The sequence below is a fragment of the Microchirus variegatus genome (assembly GCF_963457635.1).
Source record: "Microchirus variegatus genome assembly, chromosome: 1".
NCBI classification, from domain to species: Eukaryota; Metazoa; Chordata; class Actinopteri; order Pleuronectiformes; family Soleidae; genus Microchirus; species Microchirus variegatus.
In genome coordinates this window covers 1,219,721-1,245,469 of record NC_139802.1, presented here as the reverse complement: position 1 = coordinate 1,245,469, position 25,749 = coordinate 1,219,721, and the positions used below count along the sequence as shown (strand labels likewise).

Sequence of the window (25,749 nt, the reverse complement as noted above, 5' to 3'; positions counted from 1 at the left end):
TGACAGGTGTCTGGACGGACGGAAAATGGAAATATCATAACTCTGGCACAGATGTCATCACCAACACAGCAGCATAAAAATAAGCACATTTTTCACTTCCATCATTTGTGCATGCTTTACTTTGTAACCCGATTGGGGGCAGACTGCCAATGCTGGAGCAAGAGAAAGGAAAGAAACCTCATGAAAAGTGGAAGTCTGAAGTGGGAGTGACAGCTGGGAAAGACAGTGGGGCCAGGCCAGGCTTCCCAGTAGACCCTCTGTGTTTGGGCTTCATCTCTGACTAGACTGGGACAGGCCGACAGCTGACACACAGCTGTAGTGACAGAAGATCGGGGGGGGGGGGGGGGGGGAGAATGTAAGGAAACAAGAGTGAATATTGGAGTTGAGTTAGCTCAGGGACACCAAGGGCGGAGATGGTGGAACAAGAGCGGTGATGACACGGGTACATGTGTGTGTATTTGGGAGGAGGGAGGTGGTGCAGACAGTAAATTATGGCCTCACTGTGTTGGTGTGTGTGTGTGTGTGTGTGTGTGTGTGTGTGTGTGTGTGTGTGTGTGTGTGTGTGTGTGTGTGTGTGTGTGTGTGTGTGTGTGTGAAGTGTGGGCACAGAGGAGGTCTCAGGGATTGCCAGCCAGTGCAGCTGTCTTGAATGAGAGACACAACGCAACCGATCCACGGTGCATGTGTTCCAAGAGGAGGAGAGAAACGGAAAGCAAAAGAGAAGCTGACATCTTTTTTTTTTTTTTTTTTTTGCCAAAAAATACCCAAGTCTTCCAAATGAGTTCCAAGTGCACATGTGCCAGATGACAGAACAGTGAAATATGGAGCCTACTGGACTAAACTGTGTGAGCGTAATAACGGCCGAGAATTAGGTAATTCATAATTGGGCCATAAACACAAGGCGATCGCCATAACAACCACCACAATGTCAAGAAAAAACATCATCCTCAACAGCAATTCATCGCTCGTTTTGTCAATGAGAGGAACAAACTTCTATCTAAGGGTGAATTCCAATTCCTCACTTAATCCTCACCCTTAACCCTCAATCTCAAAAATGCTCTCCCTCTAGTGCAAGTGCTGTCCTGATTCTCAAAAAAATTAAGTAGTGGGACAAGTTTAAGGGCTGTATCGCCCTCAATATTGAGATTTTCCAAGACCACACTTGGGAGCAAGGGCTACCCAGAATGCATTGCGTGTTTTGACATAACAAAGATGGCGTCGAAAGCAGCGAAACGAGTACGCTACAAATGTTTTATTTGTTAATAGAGATATAAAAATGATGAAAACCATTGTATTATCTTAGTTTAGGCCCATATTATGGATTACTGACGTCATTGTTGGGTAACATTTATTTTTATTTTACGATCTTTTGTCAATAGTCGGCCGGTGCGGACAAGCGATCGTTTGCTGTGGTTTACTTTTCAATAAGTCGTGGTGTGTGGTAACTGTCAGCTGAATATTTGTATGAGTATCATCTTATAACTAACTGACAACCTAATAACTTGACTGACAAACGGATCAGAATAAATAATCCTGACGTAAATGTCTTCTTCTTCTTCTTCTTTTTTGGAGTTGACAGACTGGACGCAGCTTTCGCGCTATTCTGCCCCCTACAGTCTGAAGACGTATCTGCATTTAAGGGGTGTCCCATTTCTAAGTGACAAAATAACCCTCAACACTTGGTTTTGAGGGCCAGTTAAGATTAAGGGTTGAGCTCGATGGTTAAGATAGGAATTGGAATTGGCCCCAAGTGCACATGTGCCAGATGACAGAACAGTGAAATATGGGGCCTACAGGACTAAACTGTGTGTGCATAATAACAGCCGAGAATCAAGTAATTCATAATTGGGCCATAAACACAAGGCAATCGCCATAACAACCACCAAAATGTCAAGAACATCCTCAACAGCAATTCATGGCTCATTTTGTCAATGAGAGGAACAAACTTCTATCTAACATTCACAGACATCATAACCACGGGAAGAAACCCAGACAAATGTTTCAGCGAGGGTTAACAAAAGTGGCCACAGACATGCCAGAACATTGTTGCTGGAAAAGTCAAGTGTTGTCAAACAGCTGTGGTTAGAGCTCAGTGGCCTGCTGCACTGTGGAGGAGACCAATCTGCACCCTCCTGTTTTGTCTCGGCTAATCCAAGAACAGGACTAATGAAGGTTTCCGAGGAGCCGCGGCATCAGTCCCGCAGATCGAAAAACACCAGACAAGACGGACGGAGTCGAGAGCACAGGAGAACTTTTTTAGTTAGCAGCCCTTGCATCATTAAAGATAGCTTGCCAGAGTCTCTATAATTAGAGAGCCTGAGTGAAGAAGTAGCAGGACTGCTTTGGCAGTGGTTCACTTCATTCTCCTCTAGGAATCAAAAGCTAGAATTCCTTATTCTTTCCAGTTATTAGAGCTGCAACTAACGATTATTTTGGTACTCGATTAATCTGTTGATTATTTTCTCGATGAATTGTTTAGTTCAGAAAATGTTAAAAAAACGTTGATCAGTGTTTGTCAAACCTGGAAATGACGATGTTCTTGAACGTCTCGTCTTGTCCACAAACCAAAATGATTCAGTTTTAATGATTTCTTTGTTTATGTGGAGCAAAGAAACCAAGAAAATATTCACATTTAAGAAGCTAAAACAATCAGAAATCTTGTTTTAATCATGAAAAAAGCCTTTTATCGATTATCAAAATAGTTGACGATTAATCATCGATTCATCGATTAATCATTTCAGCTCTCGCAGTTATAAAGTCCAAAATGGCAGTAGTGACCTAAAGATCAGGTGTTTCTGCATCAAAAAAAAAAAATTATTGCTTATTAAAGGTGCATTATGTAATAAATCATAAAATCCTCCTAATATGTCACAGAGACTCAGGAATAATGTTCATATAACAAACTGAACTCACCAACAACAACAGTACAGACAAAATATTTACATTAAAAAATATATTTTGCAGACTGCAAATCATGTTTATGTTTTGAAATCATGTTTTGGCATGTGGCGCCACCTACCGCTGTCTACCAATCATTGGATTCAGTAGAGTCTCTGCTGCCGAGCAACCACGGGTTGCCAGTTACGTCAGAAAACGAAACCTAAAAGACCTCGGTATTTTGAATTTGAATGTTGTAACTGTTTTTGGCCACATTCTTACATATGGCACCTTTAAATACAAACTGTGTATGACTACATCGCTGCCATCATTTTCCAAAGCATATACAATGTCATTGTGTCAGCTCAACATAAAATTAGCTTGCAGATGGTGGAAATTTTGAAATCATCAATCATGATTAACATTTTCACAGTCACATTATCATGATTGCACACTCAACGGTGATGTAAAACAGGGACCTAAATGTAATCATACATTTCTCCCAGTAAAGTATTATTCCTTTATGAGTTGTGGTTTTACAAATCATTTAAATGTCACAATTCTCAGTAGCCAAGCTGTTGAATGAGTTGTTAAAGGACTGTTTTCTAAAGTCCAGCCTGGTCCCTTAATTGTGTTCCGTCACTGATATCTTCCATCATGTTCACTGTGACCGATGACTGTTATTACTGCACAATTAATCTAATTGCAATCACAAAGTGAGCCTGTGCAATTATATAACTGCAAAAAGCTGCACTTTAATTCAATTAAAAAAAAAAATGTGGGTGGCGTCCAGCCTTGTGTTGTTTATCTCTCATTAAAAGCTTACTCACCAAACTGGGTCCTCAGAGCTCATTATGCAGATACGACACAGCTCTGTACTTAGAGCTCACCATCACAAACAGACACTGTGTACAAACGCAAACATGTTTCACTCTTCGCTCTTTCATCGTCTGTGTGACAAACATAGATTTGTTTGGTTGAACCATTGTTAAATGAGCTCACACAACGCTGAATGAGCCGATCGGCTCCGCATGACTCTGTGTGTTTCTCAGTACGGCAGTGTGTCGGACAGCTACTAGAGATGGGTATCATTAAGATTTTAACGAGCTACTTTTTTTGATAATGCTTATTAATCCGGGGATTTAATGGTACAGCTAATGGTTCTTTTTAGGGGAAAGAATTCAACAAAAGAAGTTTTTTTATATATATTTTTCATTAGTAACATTAAGGAGAACTGGAACAGTGATATTATAAAGCAGTTAATTTGAAGTTTTTAAAAAATGTTTTAATTTTTTATTCAGAACTTTTTAATATGTTACAAATATGTTGTCTGCTGAAAACGTCTCCACAAGTCATTCCCTGACTGCTCTGCTGGCTGCAAAAAGTGGAATGGATTTCCTGAGCGGAGGCGTGTCTCAGTGAGACGCGAAGTAATGATGCACACCTCAGTACAGGAAATCCATTCCACAGATTACAGCCAGCTAGCAGGCCAGCATTATTGACCAGGAGTTAACCAGGAAAATCAGCTCCGCTGCAGCCGACGTAATCCCAGCCATCACCGTTTGACCGTTTGCTCGAAAATCACACTGCTCCAAACCAGGGTTTAAGTTAGCCGGTGTATGCCAGCTTTTGGCCGTTGTCACATGAATTTGGCTGGAAAAAAAAATTGTCACCAGAAATGCCAAATTATTAAATCCATCGGTATCGACAGATCCAAATTCAGGTATCGGCTCGGATAGGAAGTGAAAAAAAAGTGCATCGGTGCATCCCTAGTAGTCATCCCCGCCTCCTGCACAAACAGGAAGCAGATCATGTAAATAGCGAAAAATCCGCCAAAGACAAACCTAAGTAAAAACACCGTTCCATCCATTATCAACCGCTTTTTCCTCCACCAGAGGGTCGCGGGGGGTGCTGTGCCTATCTCAGCAGACATTGGGCGATAGGCGGGGTCACACCCTGGACAGTTCGCCAGTCCATCACAGGGCCACGTATAGAGACAAACAACCATTCACTCACACACTCACACCTACGGTCAATTTAGAGTCACCAATTCACCTAATCCCCATATTGCATGTTTTTGGACTGTGGGAGGAAGCTGGAGAACCTGGAGAAAACCAACGCACACACGGGGAGAACATGCAAACTCCTTGCAGAAAGACCCTTGTTCCGAAGTTGTTCCAAACGGGGCTTGAACCCAGGAACCCGGGTCTTCTTGCTGCAAAGGCAAGAGTGCTAACTACTACACCAACCGTGGGCCCTAAGAAGAACACAGTTAGCAGTGCTTATTGATATTAAGGTACTTAAAATTTTGCCCCGGGGGCCCATTAAGTACTGGGTTTCAGTACTCATCCCTAACAGCTACATCTCTGTGCTGCACATAGGAAGTGATCTGTATTATGACAAGTCAGATGGAGGCAACAGCAGCATTGAGCTAGTAAAGCTCCACAAACACTTAAAAAAAAGCTATTCAGCAGTGAAAGAATAAACTGTTGTTTACCGTGTGATGCTGCTGTATAGTACACACAATCACTCCATGTTATCATACCAACATAGTTAGCATGGTAACATTTACTAATTCAGACTGAACACAAAGCTTTACATGGTGCTAGTGGTGATGTGACCATTGATAAAGTAAAATATTGGCTTATTTACCAAGAATTGACAACATATTTTGGTAATCCACCATGTAACTGTTGACACGTTTCTCAGCAGAACCACATTTGTTAACATCGTGATGTTGTGAAAGCCAAAGTTTGAAGATGATTAATCATCCGAGGACAATTGTTTTTTTCTTACTTACTGTAAGATTGAACGGCATGTCAGCAAGATCTCAGTGTGGGCCTTGACACGCGCCGTGTGAGTAAACAACAACAACACACACAACAGCGATACACATACAAACACCTTAAATACAAGCACTTCATAAAACCGACAACAACGTCGGAGCCTCGACTCTTTACTTCAGCAGCTTTCTTCTACCCAACTCGGATCACGTGTTAAGTCTCCAATCATGGCGAGATATAGAGTAAGACGCTGTGCACTCAGTTAGACGTGACTAACGGTCACAGGGGAGACACCAGGAGCCAACACTTGTTTTGGATTTCCATCCGAGTGTAAGGAAGGTGAGTAGGTCACGCGCACCACTACCCTCAGTGTCCTGGATGGAAGGGAGTGCCAATTATTCTTCAATCCTCCGAGCACTTTGAATTGTGACGAACAAGGTTCTTTTCATTGATTTTGTACAAACAGACTTGTTTCTGTGTGACTGTGTTTTCAGGTTTTTACTGAAGACACACTCTGTGTTAGTAAGCTGTTGGGCTGAACAAATTAGTTTTTTCTTATTTTGAAATAACTGTAGTCGACTTACTTTGGTTCTTTTAAGATGTTCTTCAGTGTGATTTTTTTCCAACCAAGCCAGGACACAGTGTAACCTCTTCCCCTCAGCTAGTGAGGTTGTAACCTAAGAGATTTAGACCCTGTCCCAATACCTCCCCTAACCCTACATTTTTCCCCTAAAGCCCAATTTATACTTCTCCGACTGCGTATGCGTTATCCGTCTGCGTAACCACGGAGACGCCTCGAGCCTTCATACTTCTGCGTCGTGGTGACGGACACGCACTGCAATTTCCCGCCCGATCAGTAGGGGTCGCTGCGCCAGGTTGTTCTGCTTCAGGCTACAGTGAGCAATGGTGTCCGAGAAAGAAAGAGAGAGAAAGACTGTTGTTGTTGAAACAGTGGCCGTTTCTCACTTTTCTGTGTCACTGAACGCAGTTTTAAGATAATTTGAGGCGAGAAATTGGCCATTTAGAGTCTAAACATGTGCTGTGTGTGTTAAGATATGATGTATTTATAGTTCGGCAGCGGCGTTATCGGCGGGGATCAGCTCCGCCTCTGTAGACGCTCGGTGCGACTGTGAGCCGGCACAGAGCAGCTTAGCTCGGCCTGTCCTGAGGACCAATCGCAGCTCTTGCCGTCTCCGTTGTCCCTTGACGGAGTGACGGACACTTAAAAAATATTTCGTGCAGTCGTAGAGACGACGCAGAGACTCTACGACAGGCTCTGCGTAGGTTACGCAGAGTCTCTGCGTAACCTACGCAGAGCACTTTACGCAGTAGTATAAATTGGGCTTTACTTTACATTTTGTGCGTTCACGTGTAGGGGGGGAGCAAGGGGAAAAGAAAATGTCGCCCTTATAATCAACCCTCAAAATGTAGTGAGCTCCGATTGCGGGCTTAAAAAGAAGTAGAAGATGAAATTACCCATGATGCTTCGCAAATTCAGCGAGCCGGCTGATATTTTTCAACAAAGATGGCGGCCACGTCTGCCGAGGAACATTTTCGTTGTGATATATTTTCGCAAATAAGCACGTTACAATGTCAAATTGTTTTGGAATATGTTGGTTTAAAATACATCCAAAGGACCGTTGAGCTTTGAAGAAAATAGGTGACCATTTATGAAAGCAGCTAGCCAACTAGCTAGCAAGCTGCTACCCGCCGAGCGCCCCGCTGTTTGCCGGGTGCTAGCTAGCTTGCTTTGCTACATCTGGTTAGTTTTGTCAGTGTTTGGATGTGTGTACCGGCGTTCACTTGAACACGAATACCCTGGACTTGTCAGATTTCAATCACATTTGTGATATAGCGTTTACGAGGACGGAGAAAAAACGGCGTTGGAGGAAAACCAAACACAGCCAACGCAACAGGCAACACAACAGCTGGATCCGCTGGTATTTTTCCTTAATGAAAATAGTAGCACGCTCCACTGGTAGAATTGTCAACATGTGACGTAGGTTAGCATGTTCGTTGCGTTCACTATGCTAATTTGCATATAGTGGTGTCCCAATACAACTTCCCTCAACGAGGGGTTGAGAGCACTCAAAAACCAAGGGGAAATTTCAAGGGAGGTATTGGGACGGAGCCTTACTCTTAGAACTAAAAATACAGACACGTCTAATAATTACCCACCGTTAAAGCGGGTAAAGTTTTCTATTGTGCCCTTTGCTTAGTCATGGTGTTGATCATACACTGGTCATCACATTGCATAGTTGTGTGTCACAGTATTTATCCACAAAAGGAAGTGCCAAATCTGTGCTCCGCTTTAACTACAGGTCCAGGAAGCAGGCGGGAAGGACGGATGAGTCAGTTATTAACATGGTAACGACATCGAGGGATGATGAAGATATTGGACGAGTAACAGGAGCAACAGGAAACGGAGAAAGTGCAGCATCAGACGTCAGGACGACTTCAAGAGGCAGTGATTCATAATGAAGAACTAGTGGACTGCAAAAATGACCATGTTTCCAGGAGAACATTGCTCATGCTCAACATCAAATGACTCATTCAAAAACTCACTTAAAAAATAAAAGGTGAAAAGGTGAATAAAACAAAGCTGGATGAATTAAAATGCAGCTACTATAACAGTGCTTTATACATGGAGGCGGATCCACTTGGCCCCTCAGTCCACAGCAAACGCAGCCTTGCCGAGTGTGTCCACATGGCCCACGGAGACAAATGGTGACTGATTACCACAGGTTGATCTGGCAAGTGAAGAATGCTTTCATCAACAACAGCCACATAGGCCTGTTCACAAAGAATGACACCAAGCCACTGTTTTGACTGTGTATTGAAGTGGCAGGACGATGTTTTGAAGAGGTTTATTCTTGGGGTGGAAGTTTCAGTGCGTTTCAGACGATTCACAAACGCAGGAGAAGAAAGGGCTTTCCAGGGGATGAGACATTTGATGGTGTTTGAAGCTGTAGTGCGTAACTTTTAAACATAAACAAATGTCCATTAAAATCAAACCATTTTCAAACGAGTTCACGCAATGCAGATTAAAGCCTCTGAGCTACACACGACTCTCTTTTGTTTTCCTGTCTGTGGTGACATTCCTGCCTCGAACAGTTGCATTTTGTGTCACAACTGACAGAGTGAAGGCAGGAGCAGAAAGCGAATGTCTGGAATATGGACCAGAAAGTTCTGCAGGGCCCACCTGATAAGTGTGGGGAAAGTCAGATGCCACTGCCTGGCGGAAACACCACTAAAGCCCAATTTATACTCCTGCGTAAAGTGCTCTACGTAGGTTACGCAGAGCCCTCTGCGTCGTCTCCGGCTGCACAAAATATTTTTTAAGCGTCTGTCACTCTGCCAAGGGACAACGGAGACGGCAAGAGCTGCGATTGGTCCTCAGGACAGGCCGAGCTCACGCTGCTCTGTGCCGGCAAAAGTGCGCACCGAGCGTCCACAGAGGCGGAGCTGATCACCGCCGACAACGTCGCTGCCAAACTATAAATACGTCATATCTTAATACACAAACCACATGTTTAGACTCTAAATGGCCTAAATTTCTTGCCTCAAATGATCTTAAAACTGCATTTCGTGACACAGAAAAGTGAGAAACGGCCACTGTGGCAAAACGCCATTGCTCACTGTAGCCAAAAGCACAACAACCTTGCGTAGCGACCCCTACTGATCGTATCCGTCACCACAACGGAGAACTACGAAGGCTCGAGGGGTCGCCGTGGTCACGCAGCCGGATAACGCATTAAGTATAATGTGGCCTTAAGCACCCATGCATAGTTTGCTTCCAACTCTTAACTTGACTATGCAACGCAAAGCTGGCAGTGTTATGGCAACAGAAGTTACACACTGGAGCTTTAAACAGAGCAAATCAAGTGTCAAAGGTGGAGCCACAGTTGTGGCTAGTGAAGAACCATAATGAGGAGTAATTTTACAATGAAAATCAAAGTCAAAGTTCAAAGTTCAAAATGCTTTCGATGCTCCATTATGCACAAAAACTAGAGAAGCTCTGCATCAGAACTGCCTCTGATACTGCAGAAAATGCCGCATCGGACATCGGACATTGTGTGAATGTCGGCAACAAATCAATACCACATCATCTAAAGGTCCAGAGCAGGGGTGTGACGGAACCTTCAGGGAGACTAGACAAGACTGGGCTTAAATTCATTCAATTAAGTCATTCACAAACGATGATGATGTCTGTATTAGTAAGACATGAACAATACGGAAGCACTGATGACAACTACAGCAGTGATGGACACATTATTTTCCAGAGGATCATACAATAAAAGGTTTAAAATAATAATAATAATAATTGACCCCATATGTATGTGCATGTATAGCATTTACATTTTAAATATAACAATGCTGGTATTAAATATAATCATTTGAAAGCTGTGAAAGGTTTAGTTGTAACGTCACTGACACAGTAATTCAATTACCTTGGAAGGAAGGAAAGTAATTCTTTTGTGAAGGAGCAAATGTGTCATGTGTCTCAGCCCTCATGCCTTTGAACTGACTCTTCACATTGAAGCTTGGATAAAGCGGTTTGTGGCCTGTATCCAAAATGCTGCCACTAAAATGACTCTTAAGTGTTGGGGAACCTTTGATTGGAACTTAGGGTTCACAACGTCTTCTTCTTCTGTGGGTTGTCAATTTCATCGGCTGCTATAAAAAAAACAGTTTGTAGTGGAGGATCACTAGCCATGATCAATAGATAAGGCAGAAATAATAATTTAAAGACCTGGATGAGTTTTGGAGTGAGTCATTGCATTTTCTTGCAGAAAACTGGTCATAAAAATGAAGAAGAACCACCAACCGTCTTTTCTACATATGTGCAGTCCAACATATTTCCCTGACATGTACGGTAAATTACGGAGGATTGCTCTATTTGCTGTAACATGTCACTAATTCTTACACAGTGGACCTTTAAAGGTGCATTATGTAATAAATCATAAAATCCTCCTAATATGTCACAGAGACTCAGGAATAATGTTCATATAACAAACTGAACTCACCAACAACAACAGTACAGACAAAATATTTGCATTAAAAAAAATATTTTGCAGACTGCAAATCATGTTTTGAAATCATGTTTTGGCATGTGGCGCCACCTACCACCGTCTATCAATCATTGCAGTCAGTAGAGTCTCAGCTGCTGAACAACAACTGGTTGACAGTTATGTCAGAAAACCAAACCTAAAAGACCTCGGTATTTTGAATTTGAATGTAGTAACTGTTTTTGGCCACATTCTTACATATGGCACCTTTAAAGAATAGTATTTCCTTGAGGGTAAGTACCATACAGCCGTTACAAAGAATAACTTAGGTAGTAAGGTAGTAACAAACTACCTCAACCTAGGGTAGTTTGTTTTTGAAATGCAATGGTATTGGATTATGTAGCATAGGGCGATATTATACTGGAACATCACTAACAACAACTAAGGATTTACTAAAACATAACAAAATAAAAAGTTCAGTGAAAGGTGAAATACTGTATATAAAAAACCAGAGGGCACAAACCATGGCAATTGTGATTTACATGAGAAGTTGCTTATTTGCTGCACCACGTGAACTGCAATCCTCTGTCTGTGCACGATGTGGAGGCTGTTTTCATTCGTCTCGGGAAACTGGTTTTTGACTGACAGTAAACGGAGCGCAGTTTCGGCTCTTAGGGCTTGAACCCTCGTACGTGTCGGCACATGTAGTTAGACTGTCCTCAGCTCTTCTTTCCTCTGTACGACTCAACTGCCAGAGAGGAGTGTAATTTCACTGTCTAGTGAAAGTAAGCATTGAAAGACCTTTCTATAAGTGAACCGAGCAGTCGGTTTAAGTGCCGCAGTGTGAGATTAGTTCTGAGTTTGACCTTTTGTTAAAGCATGGGTGTGAAGATCTTAATGAGAATCTTGTAGGTATGTGGTGGTGACATTCGCATGTTAATATGAAAGCCTGGCAGCAGAGTGCACTCTCTGTGGATCTCTGGTTCTAGTTTGACACCAGTGCATTTTTTTTAGGTTTGCAGGGTGATGGCAAACTGTAGCCCAATTCCCTGAAATCAATTTGCACCACCTGTCAGAGACCAGGATGGAGGCGAGAGAAGAGAGAGGATGACGTGAAAGGAGAAAGGAGAGGCATGTGACAGCGTGGTGCGACTCTCACAACGGCCAGAGAGAAGTTGGAGTAGAATTCTCGCCAGTATTTTAACTGAGAGACTATGGGTGAATTCCAATTCCTTGCTTAAAGGGACAATGTGTAGTATTTATGGGTTTATATAACCCAAAATCCACTTTTTTATACATATTATGTGCTCCTGCATTGTCTAGTCGCTGTATAATAGTGTTTCATGTTCGTAGTGTTTCAAAAAGTCATGTAAAATAACATGGTCGCGGGCCGTGGTTGCATAGCCACTGTTAGCAGAGAGACGCCATGTTTCTACGGGAGCATGTAATGACAAACGCGAGAGAACAAATCAAGCGTCGCTTTACTTGTAGCGGAAGTCCCGCCTCCACTTTCTGAGCAGAGGAGCAGTTCGTTGTTGTAAATTTCAGCCTCTCCTCTAGATGTCACTATAAACTACTTACTTCACCTTTAACCCTCAATCTCAAAAATGCGAGCTCCCTCTAGTGCAAGTGCTGTCCAGATTCTCAGAAAAATTAAGTTGAGGGGCAAGTTTAAGGGCTGTATCGCCCTCAATATGGATATTTTCAGAGACCACCCTTGGGAGCAAGGGCTACCCAGAATGCATTGCATGTTTTCTCATAACAAAGTTGGCGTCAAAAGCAGCGAAACGAGTACGCTACAAATTAAGTATTTTCTTTGTTAATAGAGATATAAAAATGATGAAAACCATTGTATTATCTTAGTTTAGGCCCATATTATGGATTACTGACGTCATTGTTGCGTAACATTTATTTTTATTTTACCATCTTTTGTCAATAACCGGCCGGTGCGGACAAGTGATGGTTTGCTATGGTTTACTTTTCAATAAGTCGTGGTGTGTGGTAACTGTCAGCTGAATATTTGTATGAGTATCATCTTATAACTAACTGACAACCTAATAACTTGACTGACAAACGGATCGTAATAAATAATCCTGATGTAAATGTGTTCTTCTTCTTCTTCTTTTTTGGAGTTGACAGACTGGACGCAGCTTTCGCGTTGTTCTGCCCCCTACAGTCTGAAGACGTATCTGCATTTAAGGGGTGTCCCATTTCTAAGTGACAAAATAACCCTCAACACTTGGTTTTGAGGGACAGTTAAGATTAAGGGTTGAGCTTGAGGGTTAAGATAGGAATTGGAATTAGCCCAAAGAAAAGTGAAAGCGGGATGGAAGTAAGGCGTTATAGCCTGCAGAGAAACGGAGCACAGCAGAAAGAAAAAGCGGAGATCAGGTCAAACAGGAATGAGCACAGTGAGACTCAGCATTTTGAGTTTAAGTGAGAAAAAAAAAAGTCAGGCCTAACACAACCCTCGAACAGATGTCTTCGTCTCATTTCTAATGAAAGACAGCTGAGCTGAGCTGAAGTGAAAAAAAAGATGACTCTGACTTGTGCGATGTTCAGCTACTGCAGCAGGCGAACAAAAACACACACACACACACACACACAAAAGCAGGTTATGATCCAAAGTGTGCGACATGATTAACATAAAAAAATCTAGGGTTTTACTAAATCTAAATGTTAAAACCCTGGGGCACAGGCTGACACCTCTATCACGTTTCCACCCGTCCGCCTCCTCCTCCCCCTTCTTCCCTGCAGAGAAAAAGGCTAAATTACACATCACACAACTCCTTCCCGATGCTAATGTGCTCCACTAAAAACAGACAGGTTCAACCCACACAAACGTGGATGCTGTTAAAAGTCAAATTTATCGCGTGAAGAGAGGAGATATCAAATAAAAAAGGTAACCTCTGATGAACACTATTTTCTTCCATGACACAACAAAAGCACTTACTTTGCCAGAGGCCATTAGTAGTTATTGGTGATATACTGAGCCACGAGAGGCACAGTGTGTACTGGGAAGTGGTAACACAAAAAACAAGAGAAAGAGGGAGAGAACAGAGCGCATTATGGCTTTCAAGATTTCATCTTTCATTAGGTTCTCACTTTTCCAGAAACAATAACTTTTGTTTGCAAGTTGTGGGCAGAATGTGGAAAGGAGCATTACACATTTAAGTCTTAAGTACAAGTGCTAAGGAGTGTTGGAGCTAAGGAGAGCTGCACAAAGGCAGAGAAATTGCCTCAAGTGTTGTCATTAGAGGCAATGTTGACTAAAGACAAGTCAAATAAATCTAGAGTTAGTAAGAAGATGACCAGAACTCCTCATATTTGCTTCAAGCAAACAAGCTCTCGGCTGCTTCAACCACTATGTCCTGCACAATCTCAGGCAATTTGCATTGTGGGTAATGCACAAGTGGAAAAACACCACAGATGGCGTCTCTGGGTCCTGCTTAAACTCTCTTAATCAGAGTCTGACAGTGTTCTAAAAACAACGAGTAGCTCTTTTAATGAACATTTAAATATGTCACAGATACTGCAGTTGAGATTAGTGAGATTTTACCTGTCAACTTCTACATGTTGTGATCTTGCAGATAGTTAATTATGTGATACAGTATACACATATGAGCATCTCAAAACCATAGATCGTACATAAAAAATTGACCTAGTCTTTCTCCTGTTTCCTCCTGAAGCCAACCAGGAAGTAAAAAAAATGTTTTTTGTCCATCAGGGGTAACACTGGTTGAAAAAAAGAAGTTAGTCACTTAGTTACTTGTCAACTTTTTCCCGTAGAGTTAATGGTCTCAATCACTCGTTACAGATGTTCTCCAATAGAATATGATGTCAATTTTGTAAGTGATATAAAATAAAGTAAGGCACACATGAGTGGACACCAGTGTGATTGACAGCTGGTATCAGACGACGTGAACTTTCCTCTAAAAACTTGTAAAACTTTTTTTTATCTGACAAATCTGTTCCCAAATCCCCCTTTGTTACAATAAACAGACTGAGGGGGAAACAAGGAAGTGACAGTCAAGAGAGACTCATTCATCATTCATAAACATCAACAATTTAGCAATCTGCGAAGTCTACGTTCGCAGATTGCATGCGGCCCCCCCCCCCCCCCCCACTTAATATCATGTTATAATGAAAACATGGCCCACGACCTCATCGTCTTTTAAACACAGTGTGTAGCTGAGGCACAGCTGCCAGCGCGGTGATAGAATATAATAAATGTTTGCTAGCAATGTTTATTATAACAGTAATAATAAGACATTTGGTCATAATTATCCATTATTAAATGTATCATATACAACATTCAATTACATATATAAATACACTTGTTAGGGCCTGAGCCACGAATGGCAGCGGTTGAAACGGCTCCTCGTACGTTGTCCACACTATTATTTATGTAATTTAAAATAAATGTCTGTTTTTGATATTAATACGTTCATTTTGCATCATAAATAGTATTATTAAGTATACGTGTTATATCATGATGCAATATTGTGAACGGTTGTTTTTTTCCCCACTTTTTTTCTATAGGCCGGCCACATCTTGACCACAATAGACGCGCATTGGCCCCCAGGTCATTTGAGTTTGAGAGCCCTGATCTAAAGTGTGGGACTTAACTTTCAATAAGTAGTCTCTCTCCTCTCTGTCGCCCCATCTCTTTGCCAAACTTGTTCCCTTTAGTGTCAGAGACACAGTACCCTTGATAAGAGACTGTGGCTCTGAACCAACTTCAGCAGTTAAAGTATCACACCAGCGAACCTCCACTCACACAACAATATCGCTATCTGAACCGAGGCGACGGGAAAAGCAAACAGATAAATAAGGACATTCGCGGGGACGATAAAAAAAAAAAAAAAGGGAGGCAGAGGCTGAGATGGACGAGCAGAGGGAGGAGGGAGGAGCGAGGGATGCTGCTTCAAAGGGAAACGGTGAGAGATAGAAGATGAAGAAGAAGGAGAATAATGCGAGTTCCTTGTTGGATATTGAGAGAGACAGATTGCCAGAATGATCCATTAGGGGATCAAAGGTACGCTGGATGTCAGGGTGAGATAGTGGGACAGGACGATGAAGGCAGGCTGGGTGAGTGTGGAGGCTTGATCTGAAAAGATAGTGGGACTTTGGAGATTTTTTTTTTTTTTTTTAGAAAAGAAGTCAAATAGAGATATGGGATCTCACTGACAACTAAAGCCCAATTTATACTTCTGCGTAAAGTGCTCTGCGTAGGCTACGTAGAGACTTTGCCTCGACGCAGAGCCTGTCGAAGAGCCTCTGCGTCGTCTCCGTCTGCACAAAATATTTTTTAAGTGTCCGTCACTCCGTCAAGGGACAACGGAGACGGCAAGAGCTGCGATTGGTCCTCAGGACAGGCCGAGCGAAGCTGCTCTGTGCCGGCTCTCAGTGCGCTCCGGGCGTCCTGACAGAGGCGGAGCTGATCCCCGCCGATAACGCCGCTGCCGAACTATAAATACGTCATATCTATACACACACAGCACATGTTTAGACTCTAAATGGCCAATTTCTCGCCTCAAATTATCTTAAAACTGCGTTCAGTCACACAGAAAAGTGACAAACGGCCACTGTTTCAACAACAACAGTCTTTCTCTCTCTTTCTTTCTCGGACGCCATTGCTCACTGTAGCCAGAAGCACAACAACCTTGCGCAGCAACCCCTACTGATCGGGCGGGAAATTGCACCGCGTGTCCGTCACCACGACGCAGAAGTATAAATGCTCGAGGCGTCTCCGTGGTGACGCAGACGGATAACGCATACGCAGTCGGAGAAGTATAATGTGGCCTTAAAGCTCAACAGCACTCTGGAGCCTGTTCTGAAGTGTCACTGTGGATAACGTGAAGAATTTGTTTGTCTGTCAGTGTTGTCAGGCTCAAGCCGCATATGAATGACCACGCTAGGGCTGTAAGGATATGCGTATCGAAATCGAAAATTGCGATACTCAGAGCCACGAACCCGTCTCGTGGCGTGAGAAAACAGAATTGTGAAACGCCCTTTCTAACTCCCAGTAATTTTTCCAGTCAGCCAGAATTAATTACAGTCATCATTAACGCGTTATGTTGTTTAATCGTTAATCTCTTCTTTACTGACGTCCCCGCTACCGGGGGGCATCGTCAGACGCAGCGACAAAAGCGTCATAAAACCATGTCTGACTTTAACAAACACAGACATGCTGCATACCCACAGAAAGGTCAGAAACTCAGCTAAAAGCTCATATAAACCATTCTTATGTTCACCAAACACAGTTAAAACACAGACGGATCAAACCCGCAGGAGGTGAAAAAAAACGTTACAGCGCACATGTTTAAAAGCGGCACCGGAGCGTCAGCGTGATTATGTAAACAACGGAGAATTCACAGATTCTAACGGTACCATTTTTATCACTCTACGAACAAGATTCACGGATCCAGCCCCAAAATAAGAGCAAAACAACAACTGACTTTCAATAAATACAAGCAGAAATGTTGTCTTACCTTTGCTGTTTATCAATACAAGTTATTTCCACCGGAACAAAACTACTTCTCATGAAGAACTACACTTCCCAGCATGCTTTGGGGACAAATCCCAGTCTGATTGATCATTTACTTTGTATTTCTCAACAGTATTGTTTTGTCACAGAAAAGAGAGAAATCTTTGGTTATTTATTTATTTATGTTCAAATCTGTTCACAGTGTTCCAACATATTTGTTATTAAATGTTACATTAAGTTGTTATATAAGTAAATGTTGTTTAAATAAAATGTTTTTTAAATTTAAAAAAAATCGTGGAATGTATCGCATCGTGCGTCAAAAATCGCAATATAAATCGAATCGTGAGTTTGTGTATGGTCACAGCCCTAGACCTCATATGCAGCAAATCCAGTAGAAAAGTCCGACTGTCTAGACTTGGAGGAGAAATCGGTTCAGGAAAAAAAAGTCTGAACACCAGAGACAGTGGAGTCTTCAAATGGTTTCATTTTCTATTAGAAGAGCGTGAAGCGAGAGGAGGAAAATAGCCGTGTTGTGTCACTGGACTAAATTGAATTCTTCCACGAGGCATAAGGTTTCAGCTTAGTCTGTTGGAAGCCAATTACAATCAAACGCAGAGTTTAGTGGAGTTACTGCCTATTGCACGATTGTTTTTTGCGGGAAGTCTCGTAAAAGACTAATTTTGATTTAAATCACCAGTGTCATCATTGTGCTCTTTCATGTGGCGAACTCACGCACATTAGCCTCATGGCTATAAAGACCAGGCAACTGTGCAAACGCATGCAATCGAGTCATTGTGAAAGCTTTGCCTTTGGATTTCCAAATTCCTTTTCACCTGCTTTAAGTCTTTTCAGAAAAGTCAGCGGTCTGAGGCACACAAACAGTCCACACACTCCCACCACAACAATGAGCCAGAGAGACAACAACAAACTGAGGTCAATCATCAACCAGACTGGACAAACCAAGACTGGGAAAGCGTCCGTGTGTTTCCAGCGAAAAAAACACAAAACTTAAAGAGTTCTCTGAGACTTTAGCTCGTGATCCTTAATTTCACCAAAAGACCAAAAACAAAACCACATCACAGACAAACTCCTCCGCAATTCATATTATGCAATTAAGGTCATTTTCTTCCGCGCATGTGCATGACAGAGGAAACATCAATAAAAAACCAGTTACCCTGGTGTTTGCATTTTACAAAAACATACTCACGTAATTTGTCTTTCCAACAGCTTAATACGTTCTGTCTCCCCTCGGCTGGACTCTACAGCTGATAAAAAGCAGTTACGGACGGGCCAACGGCTCTCAGGAGATGCTGGGAGAATTAGCAGCCAGATGCCCATTAGACGGGGCTCCAGCAGACCAACGCTCGCCGAGGGGGAGCGTATACCAACAATCAGTGCTCCTTCTCACTTTATGCCTTCGTTACACAAGTTGGGAGGGAGGAGGGAAAAAAATGCTCTTTTATTGCCTCTTTATCTTTTGGATAATAGCACATGGAGCCACACCATCCCTCCTCCCAGCTCCTCCTCTCACTGTTCCTCTGCTCCATCCCCCCAGCCAGAAAACTACACAAATTAGCTGTGTTCATTTGATGGGGGAAAGTGACTGCAATGTGCTTTACTCTCTCACTTAAACCCATTGTTGGTTCCACCATCAGGCCGTCTGCAGGCCGGCTGAACAGTCTGGATATGATATGTTATCGATGCATAGTGCGATTTGATTCGAAAACATCACCTTTTTATGTCGGGCTTCAGTTCAATGTTAAGTAGATTTAAAACAAGACGGAGCGTTGCCACATGAGATATTGTCAAAAAAGATTGTATTAACTACTGTGCTTCAGACGTTATATTGATATGAATTATTGTATTTTTTAAAACCAGCATCAAACACAGAACAGTCGAAGGGTGAATTCCAATTCCTCGCTTAACCCTCAATCTCAGAAATGCTCTCCCTCTAGTGCAAGTGCTGTCCTGATTCTAAGAAAAATTAAGTTGAGGGACAAGTTTAAGGGCTGTATCGTCCTCAATATTGCGATATTTTTACGAGCCCACCCTTGGGAGCAAGGGTTACCCAGAATGCATTGCGTGTTTTCACATAACAAAGATGGCGCCAAAAGCAGCGAAACGAGTACGCTACAAATTAAGTATTTTCTTTGTTAATAGAGATATAAAAATGATGAAAACCATTGTATTATCTTAGTTTAGGCCCATATTATGGATTACTGACGTCATTGTTGCGTAACATTTATTTTTATTTTACCATCTTTTGTCAAAAGTCGGCCGGTGTGGTTTACTTTTCAATAAGTCGTGGTGTGTGGTAACTGTCAGCTGAATATTTGTATGAGTATCATCTTATAACTAACTGACAACCTAATAACTTGACTGACAAACGGATCGTAATAAATAATGTGTTCTTCTTCTTCTTCTTTTTTGGAGTTGACAGACTGGACGCAGCTTTTGTGTTATTCTGCCCCCTACAGTCTGAAGACGTATCTGCATTTAAGGGGTGTCCCATTTCTAAGTGACAAAATAACCCTCAACACTTGGTTTTGAGGCCAGTTAAGATTAAGGGTTGAGCTTGAGGGTTAAGATAGGAATTGGAATGGGCCCGGAAAAATAGAACCATTCATTTTCAACCTGATTTGCTGATTTGCGTTATTTCACGATGCAGGGTTAAATTTGAAAACAGTTAACTGTTCAGCCCTCATCACTCCATGTTGCAGGTGCACACACACAAACACACAGGAAGAAGCTGGCAACACAAACACATGCAGTCACGCCCAAACGTTCACCGCTCTGTTCACCCGTCTCCTTCTGCCTTACACACAATGAAATAGGTACTTTGAGCACATCTTTCCCTTGATTTCTGCACCAGCTCAGAAAAGTTCATTTATCATTTATTATCTCTCTTTCTTTTGGCTCATGAAAAAACACAAAAACGCGTATATCCTGTTCAAAGTCCAAACCTCGTAGCAGCTTTTCCACAGAGTCTGAACTGTTCTCTCCTCCGGTGCCAAGGCTGCCTTTTATCGTTTTTTAAGGAATGGCTCTAGTGATTGATTCCCTCCCTGAAGAACCATCCCCTAGTGTAAGGTCATAAGTGAATGAAACAGTCTTACTGGAAGTCACCTGTGGTTTCTGTGAGGTCGCGGGGTTAATGGTCGACGTGATGGCCGCCACCTGGATGTGTGGAGGTCATCCTAAACATTAGACTTTTTTTTTTACTGGGCCATACATCAAGGTTTTACAGCTCGCCACGCCACAAAGAATGACTTTTGTTTAGCTTGTGAGGCTTTTGTGAATGAGGTGCACAATGAGTGTAACAGGCTGTGAAGGAGAGGAGAACTGTGACTGTCTTCACCTCAGACATGTGACACGGACAGGTTTAATCTGGGTGAATATCAGGTACGTAGGTATGAAGGAAGGCCCAGAAGCTAAGTAATGGCAATATTCCTAGATTTTCCTCGATCGATTGCCGATGATTGAAACCCATCTAGTATGACGGATGTGTTTCTGTTTTGGGAGTTACCGTCGAGCGGGATTAAAATTGTGAAATTGTACGCACTATAAATAAAGCTGCATTCCAAAAAAAACAAGATTTAAAACGAGATGCAGCATTTTAACACATGAGATAACATCAAAATATGAACTACTAGATCTTAATCATCGAAATTCAAAAAGCTGTAACAACTGAAACAAACAGTTCCACATGGTGGAATCTGGGCTTTTGAGTCGTATTTGTTTTGTTGATCTGTTTTGGATATCTCATTGAAAGTGAGGCATAAAAAAGCCTATTGCACATAGAGACTATTGTAGTATCTACACCAGGACTATTCAACTAAAATTTCCAGAGAGCCAGCTTTTTTCCGGTCAACCCCTGTACTACTATTATTTTGTGTTGCAAAATAGTACAGTAGTTTGTGTTGTAACAAAACCGCCAACATTCAGGTACAATACAATTTGCTTACAGTGCAAAAAGGTCACAGTTACAGTAAAACCAACATTTGGGTATAACAGTCACAATTGGCTCTTACAAAATTAGAAGTAACAATATAAACAATATTAAGGTGCAATGGCCACAATAGGCTATTTTTGCAGTAACAATAATAACCAATAATATTCAGGTACAATTGCTACAGTTGGCTCATAGTGCAAAATATTCTGGTACATACACAGACTGCCTACAATTACAGCTGTACTAGTATTTGCCAAAAAGGGACGCAATGTGTCGCAAAGTGCCAGAAACAGGCGAAGATACGGTTTTATTGGCTTTTTTAATAATACATTCATTATTTGTGGCATTGGTTCTCAAAGTGCGGCCCGCAGAAACATTTCTGGCGGCCCCACAATGAATTACAGTTGATCATTTTAATCCAGGAGCTACTAAGCTTGTTAAATGTTTATTGGACATTACTGGATACAGAGCAATAAGTGTCAACTGTACAACTGCAATCTGGTCATTCAAATTATTAGTTTTTTTTCCTTTGGGGGCCCTCAGTCCAATGTTGGGTTCCTAAATTGGTCCTCAGGTATCAAAAGTTTGAGAACCCCTGGTTTATGGGATAATGGGCCGCAGGGCCGGTCCAAATTGCTTGAAGGACCGGTTCTGGCCCCCCCCCCCCCCCCCCCCCCCCCTGGGGGCCTTAAGTTGAATATCCTCGATCTACACTATGTGTTTTTCTGTCACTTGCAAATCACACAAATTGATAATATGCTGTGGTCTTTATGATGCGTCGCCCAAAAATATATTCATCTCACCATCATCATTAGTCATTGCGCAAACCAGGGGCTCGGAATAATGTTTACTCTGGTGCCAGGGTTTCAGGTTCGGGAGACGCTGGTGTGAGACGATGATGTTCACTGTCAGAACATTTCAGTTACGCGGGTGGAAGGGTCTCCTCGTGTCACACACACACTTATCTGCCCCGCTAACGTGTGCGCCAGGGACGCGGCGCGACGCGGCGCACGGCGGCGCAACGCGGCACCTCGTGCGCGCTCCACCACAGCCCGTGGCCGCGGTCCAGAACCGCCGCGTCCGTGTGTGACACCGCGAGACTGACAGACGCCAAACCACAAAGTGAGAGACAGACAGACGGAAATAGTCTGTATCCGCTGCTCTATTATTAAAGCCACTTATTTATGAGTAAAGTGCGCGGAGAGAGAGGAAGAGATTAGAAGCGCGGAGGATTTGAAGGAGTAGATTGTGTACTCACCTAAAAAGACACGGAGAAGTGCGCGTTGACAACAGTCCACAGTGTAGCGCGGAGTCTGAGTGGAAACAGTTCAAAGTGTCTCTTCTCGTCCCCGAACAAGCCGCGTCCTTTGAATCATCCAACCTGAGACAGTCGCGTCTCTATCCGTGAGCGACTTGTGTGTCAAACTCACACAACTACTACACAAAATAGTCCGTAGTTTACACACACGCACGCGCGCTTTAACGTGACAGTGTTGTTGTTGTGTGTGGGGGTTAAATAGTTTGTTTATCTCGATAACAAGACAACAAGACGGCGGCTCTCTGTGAGCCTGTGTCCCCGCTGGTGTTGCTCTCCTGCCTGGGTACAGTCAGCCTGAGCAGACCCCGGGCAGCCAGCAGGCGCCACCAGGTGCTCATTTACATAACTGCACTGGTGTTGACCAATCACAGCGCGGAGTAAGGTGTCTGATTGAATATCCCAGCAGGAGAACCGGCCAATCAGAGGCAGGTGTGGGCGGGACCTGGGAGAGAGAGCGAGAGAGAGAGCTGGGCTGAGATTTGGGGGATTATGACATAATGATCAGAGGTGGAAAAAGTACAAAAATATCGTGCTCAAGTAAAGGTACAAATACTTTGATGAAATATTACTCAAGTAGAAGTAAAAGTAGTTCATTTGAAATGTACTTTAAAGGCACCATATGTAAGAATGTGGCCAAAAACGGTTACTACATTCAAATTCAAAATACAGAGGTCTTTTAGGTTTCGTTTTTTTTTTAAGTAACTGGCAACCCGTGGTTGCTCGGCAGCTGAGACTCTACTGACTGCAGTGATTGGTAGACAGTGGTAGGTGGCGCCACATGACGCCAAAACTTGATTTCAAAACATAAACATGATTTGCAGTCTGCAAAATATTTTTTTTAATGCAAATATTTTGTCTGTACTGTTGTTGTTGGTGAGTTCAGTTTGTTATATGAACATTATTCCTGAGTCTCTGTGACATATTAGGAGGATTTTATGGCCAGTTCATTTAGATTTAATACATAATGCACCTTTAAGTAAAAGTTACTTAGTTACTTTGGGTGTGAGGGTAGTAGAAATATAGGATATTACGTCACTTTTGGCACCAGTGCTGGTGATAATCACATCATCATTCGTCTGGTTCTGGTGTATATTTTCCCCCTGTAGGTTTTCATTGTGCAATTTTTATTTTTACTCAGTAACGGATAGGATTTATAAAGTAACTAAGTACAATACTTGAGTCAATACGTACTCAAGTAAAATACAAAATCCTGATTTTAAATTGTACTTAAAAAATACACAAAAAATACATACATTCAATACAGTAACTTGAGTAAATGTATTTCATTACTTTCCACCTCTGCATATGATACAGCAGCGTGCTAGTTTCACCTTGTTGACCTCATGCATGTAAGAAAGCCTCGCCATGACGGATTGTTTTAATAAAATAAACTTGTAAAGTCGATGAATTATCCGTCCGACCTCTCAGCACCTGAGCTGCAGACCCGCAGCTCTCTGCCTGGGTATTTACCTCTAAAAGAAACTTTTATTACAGAGCAGTTGTGCTGTAACTGTATACCATTACTGGCCTTAAGGCTGTAATGACTCAGATTGCAGGGTTTGCAGTAAAACACAGCAACGGAGCTGGAACCAGGAGAGGCCGTTGATATGAGACCCTGAGGCGAGGCAGGAGCACGAGAGGAATTCATGTTTTCAAAGGGCCTCGTGTGCGTGTGTTTGAATCCAGAGGCGCTTCAAGGGAGTATGGGGACAAAGGGTAACGCTATCCAGTAACCCCAGAAAAATACAGCAAGTAAGCTAGTGTCCTGAGAGTTTGAATTCTAGCTACCATTAAAAAAAATGCGTCCTTCAGCATTTAAAGCGTGCACTGTGATCCAAATTCAAGATTTTTTTATTGACATTGCAGTGAACCAATGTATTCAGCTGTTCTTGGAGGTCTGTCGCCCCCCCCCCCCTCTCAGCTCGGGGGCCCCAGGCAATTGTCTGCTTTTCCTGCCCTGTTTGAATCCAATGTGGAACAAGTCAGGAAAAGAGTTGTAGTTACTGTGTGTGTGGGGGTGTCTGTGTGTGTGTGTGTGTGTGTGTGTGTGTGTGTGTGTGTGTGTGTGTGTGTGTGTGTGTGTGTGTGTGTGTGTGTGTGTGTGTGTGTGTGTGTGTGTGTGTCTGACATGAGAGGAGGGAAACTATAGCTGGTGTTCATTCAGCAGTGAGGTACAATGAAGGTCATATAACACACACTCTGACCACACCTTGGATAAACAGCCAACACCGACACGCTCTCTGCTGCTGAAAGTTCACTGTGTGTCTGCGAGTGTGAGTGTGAGTGTTTTCAAACACAAACAACAGACGCGGACAAACGCTTCCATTTATTCTTACATCCTAATCAAAGCCTTGTCCCTAAGCTTAACTAATAACCAGGTTAACGGTAACTTTGACCTAACAACAATTTTTTATCCGTAAAAGTGTCTCCTCAGAAATGCAGTTCTGCCTGAGGACACTGAGAAATACTGGTCCTGACAAGGTCAGTGTTAATGCCAGAACAGGTCCTAAAGAGGCAACACACACACTTTCTTGTACTTGCTGAATATTGAGGACCGGGTAAAAGTGCTGACAAAGTGAGGACCAGCATTTCCACTTTATAAATCAACACAATTACAAATATCTACTTCATGAAAGACATCAACAAAGAGCCAAACACGGTTACTACATTCAAATTCAAAATACCGAGGTCTTTTAGGTTTCGTTTTCTGACGTAACTGGCAACCCGTGGTTGCTCGGCAGCTGAGACTCTACTGACTGCAATGATTGGTAGACTGTGGTAGGTGGCGCCACATGACGCCAAAACATGATTTCAAAACATAAACATGATTTGCAGAGGACCGGGTAAAAGAGCTGACAAAGTGAGGACCAGCATTTCCACTTTATAAATCAACACAATTACAAATATCTACTTCATGAATGACATCAACAAATTACTACTACTGGGTGCAGTACCATAAAATGTCTGCAGGTGGAGCCCCAGAGCAGAAAGTGTGTGAAATACCGGGACTGGAAAAACGGGTTTTCGTACCAAATTGAGGACCTCTGTTATAGTTTAGTTAGAGTATAATATGTTTACAACCTAAGGAAGTGATTTCAATGAAAACAAAGTGAGGACCGGCCAAAATGTCCTCACTCTGTTGGTTAAAAACCCTCAGTCCTGGTCCTCAGTATGCTGCAAGTACAAGCAGCATTTACGCTTTATAAATCAACACAATTACAAATATCTCCTTCATGAATGACATCAACAAAGAACTACTGGGTGCAGTACCATACAATGTCTGCAGGAGGAGCCCCAGAGCAAAAAGTGTGTGAAACACC

At 42.5% G+C, this 25,749-nt stretch overlaps 1 protein-coding gene across 3 annotated transcripts in view; it reads right to left on the bottom strand.

Annotated features, from left to right (window-relative positions):
• ddr1 (discoidin domain receptor tyrosine kinase 1) overlaps positions 1–22,619 on the bottom strand; it is a 63,985-nt gene extending 41,366 nt beyond the window's left edge. For 2 of the 3 annotated variants that reach the window (XM_083888898.1, XM_083888899.1), the window contains exon 1: positions 22,370–22,619. The gene's annotated coding sequence lies outside the window, so the exon portion shown is untranslated. The remainder of the gene's footprint in view (positions 1–22,369) is intronic. The other variant, XM_083888900.1, reaches the window with a different exon arrangement.
• Positions 22,620–25,749: the final 3,130 nt, after the last annotated feature.